Genomic DNA, 6000 nt, shown 5'->3' with positions numbered 1-6000 from the left:
AGATATGAGGTATTTTGGAAAAGGGAGGATCATGAATCTTTTATATGTTCAAACCTTAAAAGTTTTAACCATAATAACATAATCTTACAACTCTACTTTATTTAATTATTCAAAGAGCATATTTTGTTTCAATTAGATTTTAATTCTGTCCTCTACCCTGCAACATGCATAAAACTGATGTTTTCACTAAGGAGAAGGAAAAAACTAAAGTTCAAGGAAGTTAAATGACTTTTTCAAAGTCACTTATCTTGTAAGCGGAAGACACAATATCAGAATCTGGGTCTTCACACTCCAGAAAGTGTTCTTTTTGGTCAATGAAGTCCTTTGAATATATATTTAGTTCTCTGCTTTATAAAATAGAAGTTTCTCAAAATATTTTTAAATTTTCTTGGTGAATCAAAAATTTTTATGAACAGTTGACAAGTTTAACTGTGCAGTAATAAATTGCCATTTTCTGCTCTTTGGAGTAAGAAAGATTGTTTTCCCCAATGCTGTCTAATTCCAGAATGCTGTGCTGGTCTAATTGGTGAGCTTTAGTCTTAAATTGGCACGAAGAATCCCTAGAGGGTGACTGAGTCTTGCAGAACTTAACCTGCCCTTATGCTACATGCTCTCAGAATGTTGTAGCGTTTTAATAGACATTTCTCTCCCTCTCCCCGTTGTTCTGTGGACACTCCTCCCATTGTTCAGGTGTCAGCAAGTTGTCTGACTATCATTTTTAATCTTCAAATTCACCTTTTTCAACTCTTTCTGGTTTTCCCTGCCTGTCCTCTTTAGTCTTGCTAAGGTTTAAGTTATTATATTTAACATCCAGTGAGAGCATTCCTTTATTCAGTTTTCTAAACTAAATTGTTACATTGTGTTATCCTATTACCTTTTTATATTTGTTCCTGTGGTTCTTTTCAACAATTATTTTCATTGTTCATACTTAGAATGAATATTTTACATATATATATATAGCAGATTGAATTCATGGTTGTTTAAAACCATTATTACAAATAAGTGGCGACATTGCTGTTCTAAATAGAACAAGTTATTTGAAAAAAATATTAATTGTCATTGAGTTGATAAAATAAAAAAAAGTGATGACTCTCAGCATTGTAGATGAAGTAATTCAAAGGATGTTTTGGGTCACTTTGGTTCCTGACGTGGAGAATGGGGAATATCTATAGCAGATTAATGTGACCATGGAATGTTATAGAGTATTTAGGGATCACCTGAATTAGACCCTGAAGTTCCCTTTCCCTAAACCCACACTTAAGGTGATTCTCACCACATTAATCACTTCCCAGGTTTATTCTTCACATATGACCACAAATCTATCCAGTTTTTTGGTACCCAAACTTAGCACACAGGGATGAAAATTAGTGTGAAAGATGTTATTCTAAGGGTAACCACCTTAAAATAAAATGTAAATCCTTGGCAAATTTGGCACTTTAGCAATCATTAGAAACAAATTAATTTCAAATTATATTACATAGACTTAGATCTAGGGATGACAACCCAAATGTTTATGCAGAAACCAAGTTCCAAAGAGGTAGGGTGAATTATCTAAGGTCACACGGTTTGAGACAGAAGTGCCAAGGTTGCCACATCTCTAAGTCTACCAGTGCTCAGAGCATAGCATGCTGCCCCATGATTTAAATGTAAGAACATGATGCATTAAAACATCAAAGAATGGCAACACAAAGATTTTCAAACTGCACTATAACATTGGATTAGAATATTATTTTTCTTAATAATGTAAGCCATAATGATGATTAAAAAGTATTAATAGTAATAAGGTAACAACTATAAAAATTTCTGGAATGTAAAAATTATCCAAAGAACAAGAGAAAATCCACAAAGACTCAAAGTGGAACTAGTTAGCACATTTGTTACCGCAAACATTGTATTTCTATGCCATATTAGAAAAAAAAGGTTACAAATAGCACCATAATAATCAATAAATATGCGATACAAGATGTAATTTTGATACTAAACAAAGTAGTTACTAGCAAGCTTGTATCTACATGTCCAAAGTAGCAAATGGAAAAGCAAAACTGTCTTCATGCAATTATTTTGTGTCTGGTTTAATTCATTTTAAACTAAACTGACTGATGGAGTTGGAATCTGGTAGAGTCCTTGCCCCTTATGCACTTACAGTCTAAAGCAGACACACTATCGTTGGTACTGACAATAACCCACAGACTAAAGAACGTCCCTTAACCACACATTTAGAAAATCCAGCATGAATTGTATTACAATGCCATGGAAAATCAGTCAAAAAGGAAATAAACAAAAGTACGATAGAACTGTCTTAGCTCAGGATGCGATACCATACACTGAGTGGCTTAAACAACAGACTTTTATTTCTCACAGTTCTGGAAGCCCACATGTTCAGGTTGTGGTGCAAGTCCTCTTCCTAGCTGGCAGACCAATGTGTTCTTGCTGCATTCTCAGGTGAGGGAGGGAGGGAGAGAAGGAGAGAGGGGGAGGGGAGAGGGAAGGAGGGAGGAAAGGAGGGAGGGAGGGAGGGGGGAGGGAGAGGGAGATAGAGAATATCTCCTCTTATGAGGGCATTAATCCCACCATGAGGACTTCCCACACTTGAGACTTCATCTAAGCCTAATTACTCCCAAAGGATTCACCTCCCAATAGCTTCTCATTGTGAATGAAGGTTATACTGCAACCTGTGTATTTTGGGGAACAAAAACATTCAAGCCATAATAAGACCAAAGTGTTAGGTTTTGTGATTTAATGACAGAAGTGGAAATTGTCATTGTTTAACAATTAGCATACTTACAGTATCTTTTAAAAATATCTATGAGAAACATTACTTAGGATTCAATATAATGCCTTGCTTTCTCTAATGAGTGATTTTAATTATTTAATTCCATCAGGCTAACTGCAGACAAACTGCTTGTCAGATACATGAAATAGCCCCTCTATTTCACACATGATTCACTCATCTGCAGTGATAAAACACTATTTCACATATACTTCAGGTGTGAAAAAAATTACATCCTACTCTTCACTTGCTTCTCAACAACTTCCCCTATGCTCTATAATTGCCTGTTACTCTTTATGGGTGATGAAGTTTATACATATAAATATACATGCGCACACAGGTTAACACAAAAATAAGTTTATTGCTGTGAGTACACAAAACAGAGTTTATTCTTGTATTATTTATTCACTATTGTATTGTTTTTCCATACAAACAACTATAAACCTACTTTGCCCCACTCTGTTTATTCATAAAACAAGACGCATTTGACTCAAAGACATTCTGGCATCAAAGTCGTGTTTGATGCTACCCACCTGTCTGCATTTTGGATGTAGAATAGACAAATCCTTTAAATAAGCCTAACCCCTTTTAAAGTGAAGCAAACCAACAGACCTCTGGAAAACAACCAGGGAATATCAAAGAAATTGGCAGTTGTCAATAAGGGGCTGGTGATTTATCTTGAACAAAGATCATGAAAAAGAAAAAAAGGGGAAAAAAACAGCAAGTGAAAGTTGAAGACTGTAATAGTTGTTTGAACTGCACCATCACCTTGCAAAGAGTAAAACAATCTTTAGATATGCAAATAAACATTTTCTCCAGAAGTGAAAGCCAAATCTTGTAAAGATAATTGAAGATGTATGGTTCAACAATTTTTGTAAAACCTGAAAAAGAGATTCAACTTTTAGCAAGCCTTCCCTCCTAATGCACATTAGGGAATTCAGAATGTGCTTAGTATAAATAGATTTAAATGTAGAATGATCTTAAGTCCCAAAAGTGCAGCTAAAATATTTAATGCTTCACAGATTATGTATGTCAAGTATTTTCAGATAAGAATCAACAAATAACCATCAGATATTGGTCTGTGGGGAAAAAAAAGAAAACCATCTAGACCATTAAATTTCTTAAAGATAGGAATCTACTTTAGAAAGAGCTGAGGCAAACAGAGAATATAAATAAGTGGTAAGAAAAATATGTGTCTTGTTAGTTCAGTTTGTTCCTTAAATTCTACATAAAGTGAATAGAGACAGATTCATAGATGGAGAGCAGGATAACAATTATGGTGGGGATGCTAGGGGGTAGAGGGATTCAGCAAAAAGGAATAAGTACTCATGGACATGGACAAGAGCATGGTAATTGTGGGGGAAGGGGAGTATAAGGGGGCTAAATGGTAATAGAAAAATACAATAAATTTTTTTAAGACAAGAAATAACTAAGGCATATATATGTATACATAAAATATTTATTTAATCTGTACAACAGCTTATAGAGGTTTGTTATCACCATCTGTCAGACAAGGGAAACCAACACACTAGAGAGGTTAAGAAAGAAAAAGACAAATACCATATGATTTTGTTACAGAGCAACAAGGGGGGCCTCAGGGCAATATACTATTACCCCAAAAGGAACTCCCCAGGTTTGTTATGTCCTCTGCCAAAGGAAAGATATCTCTCAATGCCAGAGATTCAGTGAAAAGGAAAGGAATGTATTATTTATTTGAAATAACAGAAACTAAAGTTCCCCACAAATGCACACAGTCCTCCCAGCACCCTTCACGTGGCAAAAGGGAGCACTTCCAAAGCCTCCTAGTCCTTAATCTCACCCAAGCCTCATGGTCCTAACCAAGACACAAAATCCGCGTGGTCCTAAACAGACGCGTAGTCCCAAAAAGAGAGACCTGGTCCCAAGAAGAGAGACACCAAATGGCTGCCTTGCTGGGTTTAAATCCCAGCACCAATCTTCTTCTGCAGCCCCATTTCCAGCTCCTCTCACAATTGGCCACAGCTGCCAGCATTCTGGGCAGGTGTGCCCTGTGGTGTGGAGCCAATTATCTCCAAGCTCTTCTGGATCCTATTACAAATCCTTATTTGGGGCTCCCCCCTTGGCTGCACTCTGTTACAATTTCATTTATATGTAGACTCTAAAGAGCAAAATAAACTAGCAAACAAACTCCAAGCAAACTCATAGACAAGAGAACAAACTGATGGTAGCCAGAGGGGAAAGGGGTTGGGGGATAGGTGAAAGGCAAAAGGATTGAGAAGTCCAGGTTTGTACTTACAAAATAGGGGGATGTGAAGTTCAGCATAGGAAATACAGTCAATAACATTTTAATAACTCTGCATTGGGGCAGGGGGTACACTTTGTAAAGTACATGATTGTTTAACCACTATGCTTTACACCTGAAACTGATACAAAATAATATTGGATATAAACTGTAATAGATACAATTTTTAATTAAAAAAATAATAAATTCATTTTCAAAAAAGAAAGGAAGAAAAGAGATCCAGGACTCTGACCCAGGCACGGTGTCCTCTGTGCAGGCCCCAGACCCTTTAGAAGTGCGAGTGAGGAAGAGAAAGAGATGGGACTGCAGTTTAAAGGCATCCAGAGTAGATTAAGAATAACACACAAGGGTGGCAGAAAAATCCAAATTTAAAAGTATTCTATAAAACCACTGGCTCGGGCTTTTAAAAAAATGTCAAGTTAGTGCTGCCAACCTCACTTTAAATGAGTGAGAAAACATTTCCAGGAGCAAGTTCTGTTTCTAAAGAAATGTGACATAACCATTGACAATCTATGTGTGCCTGTAGATTTCATCTGTTTTCAAATGTTTTTGTGACAATCGTATTTAAAACTATTTTTTGGATTACAAGTAAACTGTGCATTTAAAATCGACTTGTGTAAAAAAGAGGGAAAACAGTGAAAAGTGTGGTCTTTTAATCTCAGTCTGTGTGCTTGTGAAATGTAGTATTCTCATTTGTATATGCTAAACTGTCTTGCCAAACTCAGATCTAAGATCATTAATCATAAAAACAAGTCAGATTATGAAAGACAGAGAAAGAGATGGAGGGTGGTCAGAGAGAGGAAAAGAAGGAGGGAGGGAAGGAGAGTCACCCTGAAGGGTACACAGGTATTACATTGAATCCTTCTTCCAGCTTCTCTGTAGATGTGAAATTGTTCAAAATTAAATGTTTGTGGAGGAGGGAGTATATGTATGTAATCTCAGTCAGATC

This window comes from Phyllostomus hastatus, unplaced genomic scaffold (genome assembly GCF_019186645.2).
Source record: "Phyllostomus hastatus isolate PE091 unplaced genomic scaffold, TTU_PhHast_1.1 phas_contig_40, whole genome shotgun sequence".
NCBI classification, from domain to species: Eukaryota; Metazoa; Chordata; class Mammalia; order Chiroptera; family Phyllostomidae; genus Phyllostomus; species Phyllostomus hastatus.
Note: the sequence above shows the minus strand (reverse complement) of the source record.